The sequence below is a fragment of the Protopterus annectens genome, chromosome 4.part0 (genome assembly GCF_019279795.1).
Source record: "Protopterus annectens isolate FY-2018-M chromosome 4.part0, PAN1.0, whole genome shotgun sequence".
NCBI classification, from domain to species: domain Eukaryota; kingdom Metazoa; phylum Chordata; order Ceratodontiformes; family Protopteridae; genus Protopterus; species Protopterus annectens.
Genome location: NC_056733.1, coordinates 1,667,225,933 through 1,667,243,991, shown reverse-complemented (window position 1 = coordinate 1,667,243,991; position 18,059 = coordinate 1,667,225,933).

Sequence of the window (18,059 nt, the reverse complement as noted above, 5' to 3'; positions counted from 1 at the left end):
TTAAATATACCAACTCTGAGATCATACTACTGTGAGGAAAACAGTAAATTTCCCATTATATGCTGTATGGTGATCTCCATTCAAAACGCCCAAAGTTTCAAAACTTGAATCATAAGGTCTCGACCACATGATGTTCGAAGTTTTGAAACTTTGGTAATCCAATACGGATGCTACACAAGACATGAAGGCAGTCAGAGGATCAAAGAAACCAGATGCTTTTGTCACAAATAACAGCAAGTGGGGGGGTCTGGACATGAGTCACCAAATACTCAGAATTATGAATGTACCTGGAAGAGCAGAAAATGGTATAAGAACCTGTTTTTTAACCTTGCAAACTTAGCTGCATTTAGCTATTTTCTGATCTAATGAAGGAAATGAGGTTTATAAAGCCAGTATGTGTGTATATAATGAAGCTTAAACAAAAAGTCAGGAAACATACCAAGAACATCTCATCAATGCTTCTGGAGCATTTCTCCCCGGGCATCCTCTGAAAACAGGATCTGTGGAACCTAGTCGGACTTTCCCGGTCAACAAATGTTAAATAAATAAATAAATAAATTCTTTCACCATTTCTGATGCGGATCTTAATTTTTCAGGCAGGCACTTTCCTGCAAAGATACCACCCACTCATAAATAAAATATTCCAAAAAAGTGTGGCTTTGCTCTGCTGCCAATGTCTCACAAGAGTATGTCAGGAGTAGTACAAAGTGGAAAAGAGATACTTGCATAGCAGTATCAACAACACTAAAACATAGCCTAGACTGCAGTCTTATCCTTTGTACTGGATCATACTTTACAGGGTATCACGCAGAAAGAAGGCATGGAACAAACATCACACACACAGCAGAGGCCCTCATTTCCAGTTCATCATAACAAGGCTTCTTATACATTGTTGTTATTGTAATAGTCTGGTGCTGTACCTGGTTGCCATCTGAGTGCAGGTTGGACACTTCTAAAAAGCATGAGTGAAACCAATCTCTAGAATACATGTGCACTATTTCCTCATTAGATTTGAACGAAAACATTTTTATTTCACCTTCCAAGAAAACATTTATGATACTGCATTTTTATGGAAGATATACACTTCAGCTTTGGACAATAGAATGGACAATGGCTGGCTCATGGATCAGGACTAAACTATAGTGAAGTGTTTGGGAGTGAAATGGTATTCTTGAATTTTTTTTTGTTTTGTTTGTTTTTTTTTTTTTTTTGTTTGTGTTTTTACCTAAATATCTCACTAGCATTCTCTGTTTTTTTTTTAAGTTAATTTGGGGGAACTGACATATTGTCACTTATATACAGCTAAGCTAACCAACATTTCCAAGGATGTGTGTAGTTGCAGACTGGCAAAATAACCCATTCCCCACATGGGAGCATTAGACACTGCTCAAAGGGCCAAGTGAAACTAATATCTAGAATACATGTGTAATAAGTCTTTGTTTGATCAGAAGTAAAAAAAAAAAAAATTCACCAGCCAAGGCAATATTTATCTTACTGCTTGTTGTGACACACACCCATCTAATGACAACAACATCCTACTCACTCACAAATCAGAACTGATGTGTTGAGACGTCCTTGAGGATAAAAGTAGCATTCCTGAGTGTGTTTCACGTATAAGTGTTTTACTAGAACTCTATGAATTTTTAGTTTAGACTTCCTTAGGGGAGATGACATATGGCCGCTTATATAAAGTTAACATAGCTAGTATTTCAGAGGGTTTTGCAGTTAAATGTAAACCTACCATATTCTGCATTTCAAGGGACTATTTTAACTGTAGTCAGACATTATGACCAGTTTCTACCTAGGGACTGTTTGATCATTGCTCACAAGGCTGGATACAACAAATGTCTATAATATATGTGCACTGACTCATCATTAGACCAGAGCAAAATAATTTCTGTTTTCCAGCTGAGGTAATATTGCTGTTACTACTTATAGTGTGAGGTGACCCCCAATCTATTGATAAATGGCATTGATTTGGCTCACAATGCAGCAATGAAGTGCAATGAAATCATAAGGGGTAGAATGGCATTCTTGAGTAAGTTTTGTATTTAAGTACTTTATAAGAATTCGCTGAATGTTTTAATGTAAACTTCTTTAGGGAAAACTGAAACATGAACACTTTTATAGAGCTAATGCAGCCAGTGTTTCAGAGGGCTTTTGTTGCTACAGTCTAGGGATATAACCAGTTTCCATCTGGGGCTATTAAACCATTGCTCACATGGACAATTGTAACTAATAACTAGAATATATCAGTAGTAACAGTACTTAGTCTTCAGTAGATTAGAAATAATTAAAAAAAAACATATTAAACTTTTTTATTTCCCCAACCAAAGTAATGTGAAAGATTATGATTGAGTCTCTAATTATAACCACATTATTATTATTATGGGTCTGAGACATGGATCCATATCATGGATCCATGTCAAGAACACATAAAAATGGTTAGGATCAGTGAGACCCAATCAGAACTGTTTATAGCGCATGGGGTTTTATCTAGCTATATGCACTACTACTTAAAGAAAAAAGTGCTAAGAGTTTTAACAGCTTTGAAAATCAGTAAAGCTTGTACCAAATGCCGTCATACAGACAGCATGTGCATATTTGATTTGTTTAAGAATTCTGGGAGGAGAGGTTGACAATGAAGAAGTCAGGGACAATTTTTAGATATTGCTCTAATTTAGTTAAATATGTTACTTACAGACTGCAATGAAAGTATGAGGCAAGATATTTAGGGACAGCTGAGAATGAAGGCACATCCTTTGCATGAGACCCAACTGTACCAACACTGGTGGGTGTTACAATAATTTTCCCACACCTCCGAAAGCACTGTCGTGGTTAGGTCACTTGACACAGTTGTTTTCCACCATTTTGGAGTGTAATCACAGCTCTACATGTGCTACATTTCTGTTACTAAGTATAGTGTACGAGTCCATCTTACCTAATGATAATGGCATTGTTGTGTGAGTCAGGACTGAGGTGCAGAAAAATCCTGTGTAATAAAATGCCATTCATTTCTTTAAATGTATTTATGAAATATAATTTTAGATAATGACATAAGCACACATACATTAGTAGATGAGAAATCAAGCCATAGTTAACATTTTCATGTGTTTTGTACCCATGTTTCTTATTAGAAATCTTTGAAATTGCAATGAACTTAGGGAATAGTATGGCATTCTTGAGTTTGTTATGTACCTATGTATCTTATAAAAAACTTTGATTTTTATTATGAACTACTTTAGAAGAATTGATATATGTGCTGTTATATACAACTAGCAAATTAGGATTTCAGAAGACTTTTAGCCACTTTCCACCTGAGGATTATTGGACCTCTGCTCAAAAGGCTAAATGAAACTAATGTGTTGAATACATGTGCACTAAATTATTATTACATCAAAACTAATAATGGTATATATTTACACACACACACATACACACACACACACACACAGACACAGACACACACACACACACACACACACACACACACACACACACACACACACACACACACACACACACACACACACACACACACACACACACACATATGCACACTCACATGCACACACACATACCCACACACACACACACACACACACACACACACACACATACTGTATATGTATATATATATATATATATATATATATATATATATATATATATAGTTTCACTTCATATACTCAAAATGCTGAAATCTCAAATTTCAGCATTTCGAGTCCATGAAGCCGAAACCATCACAACACCGAAACCCCACAAAGTCGAAATCACAAACCCGAACACACAGCATACACTACACCGCACATAAACCACAACACCTACACCACAAAAAACATAAACACAACAAAATACCACACATACACATACCTACACTAAAAAAAAGCAGGGGGGCAAGCTCCCCTGCACCCCCCACGTGGAGGGCTGTGACCCCCACACCCCCCACTTATATATACTAACTCCAAAATTGCACAGAGAAAAAAAAACTCATACATACACATTCTGCAGTCCCTTGCACACACACACACACACACACACACACACACACACACACACACACACACACACACACATCCCACATACACATGTTACAAAAATGCTCACATACACTCACTCACCTTAAAGTCCGAACACAAACATCCCAAACAAACACTTCCTGTAATGTAGCATCACTGCATAAGTGCGGATTTGACATATTCGCATTTGCACTTATGCGCTTTTGCTATTCTAAAGTTTCGGCTTCATGGACCTGAAATGCTGAAATTCGAGATTTCAGCATTTCGAGTATATGAAGTGAAACTATGTATATATATATATATAATATATATATATATTGTTGTGATGGTTTCGGCTTCATGGACTCGAAATGCTGAAATTTGAGATTTCAGCATTTTGAGTATATGAAGTGAAACTATATATATATATATATATATATATATATATATATATATATATATATATATATATATATATATATATATATATTATTTTTAGTATACCATAACTAATAACTTAAATACTTAATGTATGAGCAATTAATAGAATTGGTTCAAATTCAATGAATTGCTGCACTAAAACTCCTAAACATTCAATAGGATTCTTGAATGTTTGTGTAACAAATAATTGTCAGAAAGATATGTAATGAAAACTGAAGGGATGTGTGCATATGCACAATTTTATAAAGTGATTCTACTTTCAAAAAGTGTTCCCTACGGCACTATGACAGTTACTATTATATGCTGTTTCATTTGATATACCTGCTTTGAACTCATACCAATGAATTGTCCAGAATATTACAGAACATTCATATTTTTGATTCTTTCTTCATAAAATGTGTGGTTTTCTAGCAAATCATAAGTCAATAAGTAATGATAGACATTTGAATTTCAGGCTTCATATCCTTCAGAGAATGCATACTAATGCAAAGCATGTTATTTTAGAAATGTATAAATTTATAAGAACAATATTTAAAATCTTTCTCTGATTTTGGGCCTTTGCTGCCACATTATTTTTGGGTTTGTCCAGACTATTCTGTGCTGAGAGGTTGAAAGGCATGCTTGGACTACATTTCAGGACACAGACCACTGCACTTGCGTAGAGAAATTCTAAACCGAGTTTTCACTACAAAATAAAGCTGAATTTATTTCTTTTGAGTACATTTTCTCTTTTGTCACTGAACTTATAAACCACCAAGTAATGTAATGTTATTTACAGTAAATACATTACATGAAGATAAAATTGCATATGCATATTTATAGTTGGAACTACTGGCTAAGTGGATTTTGTAGCCAAGGATCATGATATATTACTTTGAAAAACAATTGTATATACTTCATATTGTTACAGTGAAATGGTCCTTTATTGCTATGCATCTGCCTTACATCGACATTTAGGTGCTCTGGTTTTGTCATTCAATGGATAAGTATATTTTGCATTTTTTCAATCTGACAAATTCAGACAACCTAGAACACCAGATTTATGTTTAATAAGTTATGTTTCTGTTGACTTATTTATTAAATAAGCCATGCTCATGCTGGCTGACTTGTGTTAAGTAGCTCATGCCCATGTTGATTTGTTTATGTTTATTAACCAAAGCATGTTCATGTTGTTTGATACATGTTAACAGTCATTGCATGTTGTTTGATTTATATACATTAAGTCTTAGAGGCCTTTGATTGATGGACTTCAAAAATTCTTCATTGATTGTATCAATACAGAACTAAAATGTTTCAAGCCTTTGAAAAACAGATGTACATACATGTACACAGTCTTAAGCAAATTAAGCAATTAAGAATATTATTTGACACCATTTTTCTCAGTTAGTTAGGGGCTTAATATTTTACCGACAACAGTTATAGCATGCCACTTTTTTCAGTCTATTACAAAGCATATACAACTAAGTTACTTGTCTTAATCGTTTGCCAGTAAAATTGTCTTTACTTTTAGATTTTTAATGATACAGCCATATGTTGCATTCATTTCTTAGGTCACATTTACTAAATAGTGTTTCATAACCATTATGTTCTACTGGTGGACAGAGTGTGATTCCTTGAGCTTCAGTTGTCCAAGGCACAAGATGCCAGGTGTGATGACCCCAATAAACCCATCTGGGACTGTACAATATGCTTCACTCCAGGTCTCCAAATGAGTCTAACCATTGCAGAGTACTGTGTCCCATTTCTTGGTATTTGACATACTCACACTTAAATATTTGATATTCACACATGCAAACACTCTTGGAAAAGACTGACACAGATTTACCTGCTATGTCCTCTTTCCCAAATTACAAGGTAACGTCTGTCACCAGTCAAATCTCACAATACTGTTCAAAAGAGGTGTTCAGTTATATTGGGTAAAATAAATATTGATATAAATGGCAGCATGTAATCCAAGCAGTAGGGCTTTCTGTAGTGGCCCTGGTGTTATCACAATATGCATAAACACTCTCAGGTTACTAAAAGTATTTTCTAAATTAACAGCCACAATAAAAGTTACTAAAATATTTAATAATAAATAAAATGATTTAAAACATGCATACACTGAATAACTTACTCTAATAAACAACAGAGTTTCACACACAGGAATTAGGAAATTAACACTATAGGATAGATTTCACACTGATAGTACAAAAACTCCATTTAACTATAGTTCCCTCACTATCTAAAGATGAACTGTCATTGTCTAATATAATGAATTCAGCCAGGCAAGATGATATTCTTACTTCTGACAGGCAAGATAAGAATGTATGCCCACTTTTCAGCCTGTTGTCTGGGCCTCAGTGACTGGAATAACAAACAACTCCTGCTATTTTTGCTGAACTGCTCTGGAAAACTACCTGAGTGGTAACTATTGATCTGGAAAGCAACAACTGACAACTGAACAACAACTGAACAACTACAACAACTGAACTTTGACCTGAACTTTGACTCAGAATCTGTTTTTATAGCAGAATATTTTAAAAGTCCCAGAAAGCTGTTATGAGAATTCTACTCTAGCATATCAGACTTTAAATGGAGATCCTATTCCTTTCACCTCTGGCACACTATGACATCACATCTAGGTCAGCTGACTGACATAACCTACATTCAGAATTCTTTTTTAAAAATTATGTACATTTGGTCAGCCAGAAGAAACACTGTTTGATTGAAACATCTTACGTAAATCAAAGTAATTATCAAAAAACATAAACTTATTTACAAAATTATAGCTAGTTATGCTGGTGTATATAACACAGGGTAATTTAAAATTATTTACAAGTATTTACAAAACTTCAGCCAGTCATGCTAGCATAGATAATAATATCTAATATCCTCACATTAGGGATCAGAATGCCAGTTGATCCTTCCTATAAGAAACCACTGTTGGTGAGATTTCTAAGGGTGTGCCAATGGTGATGCTCTCTTTTGGGAGATTTTTTCCCTCTTCATGTTGCTGTTCCATGGAGTTATATATTTAACCTCAGGATAGGGTGTGGAAGACGACTTGCCCCTTTAATAAACAGTTAATTTTTTCAGCATTTGTTTTTCTGTGACATTGGGTTTTGACAATTCAGATCATCTGTTATCTATTTTAACAAGGATATTTACCAAAACCATTACACTACCATGTCAGTCTTATGTTGGAGTCTTCAAGGATTGCAGGGTGTCATTACTGCCAATAATTCCTTTAACACTGATACTTTTTGTAACTGAAATACAGTTTAACTAATTGAATTACATTTTCTGCATGCTGAGACACAGTTCCTTAATTGATTACTGGGCCATCAGACACAGAAGGCATGCAATGTCTCGTATTATTACTGAATATGGCCATGCCACTCAACTGTCCAGATTTTCACAGAATGTCCAGATTTTAGCCTCATATTTTTGGTCTGTTCCTCATAAAATATGTCATTTCCTGGATTTTTGAGGAAAATCAGTGAGGATTGAATTCACTAAATAATGACAGGCATTTCAGTTTTAGGCTTCATTTCCTTCAGAAAATACATGGTAACACAAACCTTTTATTCTAGCAATTTTCTAAGCTGAGTATGAGAGCAATATTTAAAATTTGTCCCTATTTTTGGGACTTTGTCCCCCCATTATTTTTGGCTTTATCCAGATTTTTTTGCGCTAAGAGATTGAGAACTATGAGAAGGGCAGTGTCAAAACCAGAAAACCCAGAAGAAATAAATATCTTTCTCTTTGTTTTCCATTATGCATCTTTGTGTACCTTCTATAAAAGAAACATCTTTCCCCAGAACTAGAAAGCAAAATGCAAATCTTAACTTTATTTTATTACTTTACATATTATGGTTTAAATAATTTACTGTTTCAAAAAGAGGCTGGAGTGCAATACCTGCTACTGGAACTGAACTGACTGTTTTGACTTTCTAAAACTTTGCATGGCAAACTCTTTTTCCAGATCCACAGTTTGTAATTACTTTGGAGAGTAGAACATTCAGTTGTGAATTAAGTTATTATCAAGAGCAAGCATGAAAAAATGATCTCATCTTTGAAAATAGTCAACATCAGAGGGAGCTTATAAAACATTTTCAAGCATCATAAATGCTGCAAAGGAGTCATGCAGTTGTTCATACCAGTACAACAAATAAATATTGCATAGAATAAATGTACAAAATGGAGCAACCAGTGTTGACCAAAACTACTAATTCAAATCACACACTATCAGCAGTCAGGAAATCTCGAAAAGGTTTTCTTGTATATTAGAAAACCAAAAGCAGCAACCAAAGAATTCAGCAATAAAATCCACTTTAACAGTAAAACTGGAAAACCACCAGATTGAGCCTTTTCATCCCCTGACCAGGGATTTCATCAGAATCAACACTCGTTTCATTTGAACCTACTTAAACACACATAAAATGATGTCACAAATTAATTAATTAGTAATAAATAAGTAAAAACACTTCTACCAATAAACTCATATGTAAAATTGTATATAAAAATGTTTGAACTGAAAAGTTTTTTATCTTAATAATTTAATCAGCATATCTGTGACTATGTCAGTTATTAAATTTAATTCAATGAAATGTGGCTTTGTGAACCAAGATGGGTTTAAGGGAGAGTGTTTCATTTAAGCCTGGGCTGTGGCAGGCTTGTAACCTTATCTGCCATTTTGTCTCTCTTGTTTCTATGTAAATTCTATAGCCACCTCCTCTAGGGTTGGGCAGTACGTTTTCTAAAATAGCAAATGTAAAACCATTAAAATTGGTGCATCCTTCTGATTGTTTAAAAAGTGCATTAGTGGTGTTGTGTGTGAATATTTGATAAATGTGTTCATAAATCCTGTCACTCAAGTGTCTCTCGGTCTTTCCAACGTAGAATGTGGGACAGGATTTACCCATTGACAAATACACAACCCTTTTTGTCTGGCAATTTCCTTTGCCAAATCAAACATTGGATTTTAAAGTGTTATTTAGTGCTATATTAACCTTATCACAAATGCATCTACATTGGAAACATGTCCCACACCTTGTGGTATCTTGTTTGAGGTTACAATAACCGCTAGACTTTCCCTCAAACAATTTTTTGAAGTTTATACCTGTTTTAAATACAAATAAGGGCTTAGGTCCTGCAATGGAACCACGGGGATGGATTACTTTTCAAAATGGCCCAGTTCATTTCTACTATATTAATAACTTCATTTGCCCTAGTCCAATATGGAACAACCATGACTCTTTCATAACTATCATTTTCTGCATTCTCTCCTACTTTAACTATATAGTGAGATGTAAAAGGAATCCATAGGAGGGGTTTATATCTCTTTCCTCATTCTTTAAGAATATACTCCAGGTTTTCCTTAACTAAACTATTTGGGTAACCCCTTTCTAAAAACATACTGACTACCTTGTTTAATTCTCCTTTCACATCTTCTTCCTGGGAAATCATTCTAGCTACACGGATAAATTTTCCTTTGATGATACTTTTCTTTTGGTGTTGTGGATGGTTATTAGTATATTCCAGGTAGGAGTTGCTAAAAGTGGGTTTCCTATGAATTTATCAAGTAAACTCTGTTTTTCCTTTTTCTATGCATGTATCCAAGTAATTAATACTTTGGTTACTACTGGTGTGGATAAATCTCAGGAAACTAGATGTTTGATTTAAATAATCAACAAATTTGTTGACCCCAGTAGCTCTACCGGACCAAAGCATAAAGATATCATCCAGAAAATGGATGTAGAGGTTTATATCTTTATAACACTCACTCTTAAATACCTTATTGTTCTCCCATTCCAGCAAAACTAAATTTGCATATATAGGGGCACATGATGCACCCATAGCAACTCCTCTTCTTTGTTTAAAGTATTCACCCTCGAACGTAATAAAATTATAATCAAGGACAATTCCCATAAAGTCAAGGATTAGTTCTATCCTATCATTGTCAAAAATTGTATTTCTCCTAATACTGTTTTCGAGCATCTCCATGCCTTACTCCCTAGGAATAGAGGTGAACAAGTCAAGAACATCTATGGTCAAAAATATAATCTTGTCATCCCATAGATTACTAGAAATTCTACCTAGGAAATCCCAAGAATCCTTCAGTAAATGTTGAGCATTGTTCACAACTTGCTTCAACCATTTGTCAATAACAACACCAAAAGGGTATGTTTTCAAACCTCTCCCTGAAATAATTTGTCTAAAACTAAGGTTTTCTATCCCCTTTGAGATTTTGGGATCCCAAAAATAGTTGCCACAGTCGGGGATACAGTTGTCGCTGATTGTCTTCTAATCCCACTTCCCAGTTCTGTCTTTGGTATAAAAAATGTTGATTTTCTTCTTGACCATTCTTTCTGTATCTAATGTCATTATACCATCCCTCGTATTTTCTATAATGTTTAAAATTACCCCTCTTGAGGGTTAAAGTGTCTTTTCTGTTACCACTGGTGTTGTCACCCTTAAAAATATATGCTTTATTTTCATTGTACTCATTTAAATCCCTTTGCATCTTTTTGCACTTTTTCTCGAAAATCTTGTCACAATTTCTTTCACCAATTTAATTTCCTTCTTGTGTAATTCCTCATATCTTGGGAATAACAAGTCAATTTTTCAGCCTGTCCAATCATTTTACATAATTTAACATCATTACATGTAATAATTTTCTGCACAAGCTCCAACCCGTGCTTATTGAACACATCAGTAAACTCTTGCACAATCTCCTCATCTTAATCAATACCAAAAGGGAATTTCTACACCCTTAAACCCCTTGGCACAATTTTCTTAGCCACATATTCTGATAAATATGTATTTTCCATTTGCAGTTTTTTTATGACAGTCATTTTGTTCTCAAACTCATAAATCATATCTTTCAATGTACTGTAACTATCTGTCTTATTATGAATATCGTTCCCCACTGTGTTACCAGTAGAAGTTTTTCTACTACATTCATGAAACACATATTGTTTTTTAAATAAATAATCCACTTCATCAATAAAACCAGTTTCATGATTGTCCTTTGAACCATTTCTAACTGGTTCATTGTATTTATTAGTAGCATTCGTTTCAATGGATCCCTCCATTCCGTGCAGCCAAACCACCATTATAAAATAACACATTAGGTCCAGCAGTTGTATTGACAGTACCAGAATGTTTAGACTTGGTTCCTGTCCTCGCCATCTCAGAAAGTTATCTTTTGTGGCAATTAGTGGCACCTAAAACACTACCAAGGCAGGTGCTTTCTGGTGGAACCGTTGTTCCTTCAAACGGCTGGTTTGGACTGCATAGTTGTTCTTTCTCATTCAAAACCTCTGTGACATCATTGGGTGAACGATGCCTCTTCCGTTTAAGGCATCCTGTGATATTTTCGCTACCTAGCTGAGTAAGCAAGTCTATACGTCTTGAAAGTTCCCCCTTAACAATGGCCAACTCTGAGTGCACTTTATTCATGTCCTCTCTGTGCACCGGCAAAAACATCGAGGGGATATCATCAAGTGAATCCATCCTGCTGAAGCTCCACAAAACGACTAAATAAATGTACACAATGGAGCAACCAGTGTTGATGAAAACCACTAATCCAAAACACACACTGTCAGCAGTCGGGAAATCTTGAAAAGGTTTTATTGTATAGTCGAACACCAATAGCAGCAAACCAAAGAATTCAGCAATAAAATCCACTTTAATAGTAAAACTAGAAAACCACTGGATTGAGCGCCTTCATCCCCTGACCGGGGATTTCATCAGAATCAACACTCATTTCATTTGAACCTATTTGAACACATATAAAATGACATCACAAATTAATTAATTAGTAATACATAACAAGTAAAAACACTTCTACCAATAAACTCATGTGTAAAATCATATATAAAAAAAGTTAAAACTGAAAAGTTTTTTATCTTAATAATTTAATCAGCATATCTGTGACTATGTCAGTCATTAAATTTAATTTAATGAAATGTCACTTTGTGAACCAAGATGGGTTTAAGGGAGATTGTTTCATTTAAGCCTGGGCTGTGGCAGGCTTGTAACCATATCTGCCATTTTGTCTCTCTTGCTTCTATGCAACTTCTATAGTCACCTCCTCTAGGGTTGGGCAGTACTTTTTCTAAAATAGCAAATGTAAAACCAATAAAATTGGTGCATCCTTCTGATTGTTTAAAAAGTGCATTAGTGGTGTTGTGTGTGGATATTTGATAAATGTGTTTGTAAATCCTGTCCCTCAAGCGTCTCTCTGTCTATCCAACGTAGAACACGGGACAGGATTTACACATTGCCATATACACAACCCTTTTTGTCTGGCAATTTCCTATGCCAAATCAAACACTGGAATTTAAAGTGATATGTAGTGTTATATTAACCTTATCACAAATGTATCTACATGTCCCAGACCTTGTGGTACCTTGTTTAAGGTTACCATAACCTCTAGACTTTCCCACAAGCAATTTTTTTCAAGTTTATACCTGTTTAAAAACAAATAAGGGCTTAGGTCCTGCAATGGACCATGGGGATGGATTACTTTTCAAAATGGCCCAATTCATTTCTACTATATTAATAACTTCATTTGCCCTAGTCCAATATGGAACAACCATGACTCTTTCATAACTATCATTTTCTGCATTCTCTCCTACTGTAACTGTATTGTGATATGTAAAAGGAATCCCTAGGAGGGGTTTATATCTCTTTCCCCACTCTTTAAGAACATACTCCAGGTTTTCCTTAATTAAATTATTTGGGTAACCCCTTTCTAAAAACATATTGACTACTTTGTTTAATTCTCCTTTCACATATTCTTCCTGGGAAGTAATTCTAGCTACACGGATAAATTTTCCTTTGATGATACTTTTCTTTTGGTGTTGTGGATGGTTACTAGTATATTCAAGGTAGGAGTTGTTAAAAGTGGGTTTCCTGTGAATTTTTGAAATAAACCCTGTTTTTCCTTTTTCTATGCATGTATCCAAGTAATTAATACTTTGGTTACTACTGGTGTGGGTAAATCTCAGGAAACTAGATGTTTGATTTAAATAATCAACAAATTATTTGACCCCAGTAGCTGTACCGGACCAAACCACAAAGATATCGTCCAAAAAATGGATGTAGAGGTTTATATCTTTATAAAACTCACTCTTGAATACCTTATTGTTCTCCCATTCTAGCAAAACTAAATTAGCATATATAGAGGCACATGATGCACCCATAGCAACTCCTCTTCTTTGTTTATTCACCCTAGAACATAATAAAATTATAATCAAGGACAATTCCCATAAAGTCAAGGATTAGTTCTATCCTAGCATTGTCAAAAATTGTATTTCTCCTAATACTGTTTTCGAGCATCTCCATGCCTTACTCCCTAGGAATAGAGGTGAACAAGTCAACAACATCTATGGTCAAAATATAATCTTGTCATCCCATAGATTACTAGAGATTCTACCTAGGAAATCCCAAGAATCCTTCAGTAAATGTTGAGCATTGTTCACAACTTGCTTCAATCATTTGTCAATAACAACACCAAAAGGGTATGTTTTCAAACCTCTCCCTGAAACAATTGGTCTAACATTAAGGTTTTTTTATACCCTTTTGGGTTTTTGGGATCCCAAAAATAGTTGCCACAGTCAGATCCTTAACTTTTAAAAAACTGTAAGTGCTGGGCACAATTCTCTCATCCAATAAGTATTCCTCTAAAAAGTGGTCTATACTACTGTACCCAATGTTCACTTCATTAATTGATGCAGGGGCATAAGTAGTGGTGTCATTCAACAATACATATAAACAATACAATAAAACTGCCATGGATGCCATCACAATGAATAGGTATTGGACAATAAAAACTTTCCAAATCAGAAACATGAATATATTTAAGCAGCCATATCTCCAGAATCAAAATATGAAATTTTGCAATGAAAAAAAAAGAAAAAGAAAAAAAGGAAGGAAGAAAGAAATAAAGAAAAATTTAACTTAGCAGAAATAATAATATAATCTATTTTGTACTGGCACAGTAACATAATTAAAATTTAGAAGTGCTGATTTTCATCCATTCTATCTATTCTATCATGACATACACAAAAGAAAAAACAAAACAAAAAAATGCAGGACACACTATTGAAATTAATCTGCAATAACATTACATCTTTAATACACGCTGATACATAAATAAAAGTATGTGAAAGTCTGACATTAACGGGGGTGCATTTTTCATAAATAAGTAAATAAGTAAACAAGAATCTACATTTAATGCATTTCTCTGAGCTCCACTCAACTGCTTCAGGGCTGCCTTTGAGCCTTGGGAATTGTCTTGGCTCCTTTGGATTCTAATTGTTTTCTTCTTGTGGAACAGCTCATGAAATGTGTTGCTACAGTAGCCTCAAGACTGATTCTTTGTACAGTTGTAAGAGGTCTACTAAGACTTAATTCTTCTTTGGAGCTTTTGGGACACGTTTAATGTTTATGCATTCATTAATTCATTCATTTATTTATTTATGTTTCTATTTTTTTTATTAGTTTTTTTGGGCCGAGCTCTGAACTCAAATGACCAATTTCAGCCTCAGCCTGGAAGAATAGGAAGCATCAAAACAAAAGTATGCAAGATCTAACAATCAAGTAAAGACAATGGTAATTAAATAACTTCAAACAGGAAATGTAATACAGTTCAGTAACATGCTTAAAGGGTTGTATAACTCAGATTACTGCAGCACTTCATATAATACTGCATATTTACACACACACACATATGTAAACATACAAACAACACATCTATAAAATGCTAGTGGGTGGAAAAGAAATTGAGGTGGATGGATGGTATAGGTGACTTAGAGGTTGGAGGTCTGAGTAGGTGATAAAAGAGTTGAAGTAACAGTCTGCTGACAGCTGAAGAGTATATGGAAAAATATGCTGTAATCAGAAGTGAATGGTGTTCACCTTCAGAGCTGAATTCAAGCTGTAACCTTTTATTGACATATTATTTCATGCAAAGTATATTTTATTTTCCCTCATTTTAATATTGTAACTTACCTAACCACATTGTCTTGCAATAAAGATTAATTGATTGCTTGAATAGTTAATAATACACAGTTTGCTTGTAGCATGACAGTGGTTAAAGGGAAATAAAGCTAGAACAATTAAAAATAAAAATATGTATACTGTATCTGCCTGCATCTAGGTATAACATTTAAATTATACTTCAGTAATGAAATACAAAAAACAGGTGCTTACACTGAGTGCTGTATAAACAAATGACAAAAAAAACTGCTTGTAGGACAACACATTTTAAACTTGAAGCACAGCAGTCTAAAATAAAAAAAGAAAGTGAAAATAAAAAATAACTCAGCTAGAGAAACTTAAAATAAACTCATAGTAAAAATCAAGTATGCTAGGTAAGGTCATCTGCTATTTCAGTAACTGTAAAACAGCTTCATTTTATTTTAGCTGACAATGTAATAGTTCCAGATATAATGAGTTGCCACCACCCTAGGATACAAAAAATGTTCAATGAGTACACTAACTACCCAATGCGATTCTGAGACAAATATGACACAATGGGAAAGACTTAATTATTGGCTCATTACCATTTCTCTGAGTCAAGCATCCCACTACCATGCACGCACGCACACACACACACATGCACGCACACACATACACACACACACACACACACACACACACACACACACACACACACACACACACACACAGACACACTCCTAGAAGACATTCTCACAAACATGGTAATCTGTGCTTAACACAACACAATCAATCAACACAAACAAGCCTTACAGTCTATCACACTCACTGAAACACTCAACCATATGTTAATACACACACACACACACACACACACACACACACACACACACACAAACTTGTCCGATATTGGTTGATTGTAATGACATAAGTTTGAGTAGAGACTTTTACTGACAAAATGTTCTGAAATGGGCAGGTTTTTCATTCTAGTTTCATACCTTTTGTTTCATTGCTTACTAGAAAAATGTTTGAAACTACAAAATTAAAACATTGTCTAACTTTGTGCTGTATTATACAGGGAATATAATTTAGTACAATCAGGAAAGTGTATTCATGTATGCAGAGTCCTAAAAATGTGCAAGGGGCCTATGATTGAAAAACAGCTCAAAGGTAAACTTTATCTGCCACTGGCTAGAAACATTTTCCTTGAATGTGAGTTTCAATACTGTTTCAATGAAAGTGAGTTTGAAGGATAGAGAAGTTTTAATGCTAAGTCTGTTTTCATTGTGAGACAGCATTCCTTAATTTAGCAAATGTCTGTTGGTGTTTGTGCTATAAAAATTTAAATAAGTTTTAAATTAAAACGAACCACTCCACATAAAAAAATTTAAATTGACATGTACATTGCATTTATTAGAGTATTTTAAAAGTCATGAAGGTTATAAGTATACTGATTGTGATGATTTGTGTTCTAGTGAGGATAGTTTTTACTCTTATATTTCAGAAGTGATACCTAATGCATATTATAAGTTCAGTATGGATGATATAAGTTATAAAATTAACTTTATTCCCCCCATTAAAAATGAGACTATACGACAGTTTTCATTAATGTTAAATTTTATTGTAGAAAAGGAATACCATTTATTTAATAAAAATAAAAGGTATATGACATATAATTTAAGTAAAGAAAAATGGTTGATTTTAAATAACTTAAATAGTAGAAAAAAAATGGTGTTTAAGCCAGCAGATAAAGGGGGAAATTAGTTATAATGAACTACAATCAGTATCTAAAGATGTGTTATACTCATTTAAATGATAGAAGAATTTATGTTAAAATAGAAGTGGATGAGTATAACAAGGCTATTGTAAAACAAGGAACTTTTAAATAAAGGTTTAAGACTGAAATATTTGGATTATATATATATGTAGAACAAAAATTTACTACTAATGATTGCTCTATGGCCTATTTTTATTGTGTGCAGAAATTACAAGAAAATTTAAGTGACCCACCAGAATGACTTATACTGTCTGCTTGCAACTATTTTACACATAACATCTCCTGTTTTTTACATCAGTATTTGTTAATGGAGGCAGTAAAACTACCTTCTTATATTAAGGATGCATTTGACTTCATTGAAAAAAAATTAAAGAAATATTGGGGAAAGGATGATATGTATTTTATGATGATAGATGTGGTGAGCTTGCACACCAATATACAGCATAATTTTTGATTGGAAGCTTTGTTACATTTCTTAGGGGATAGGCCTGACACTCATTATATTTTAGAGTTGATATTTTTTGTTTGACTAATAATATATTTGGGTTTAATTGGGAATTATATAAACAAGTGCAAGGAACAGCCATGGGGACAGCCTTTGCCCCCGTGTATGCAAATTTATGTTTTTTAAATATATATATATATATATATATATATATGTATGTATATATATATATATATATATATATATATATATATATATATATATATATATATATATATATATATATATATATATATATATATATATATATATATATATATATATATATATATATGTATATATATATATATATATATATATATATATATATATATATATATATGATTTCTTTAAAGCATATGCAGTTAAATATTTTAGATTTATTGAAGATTTCATTATTATATCT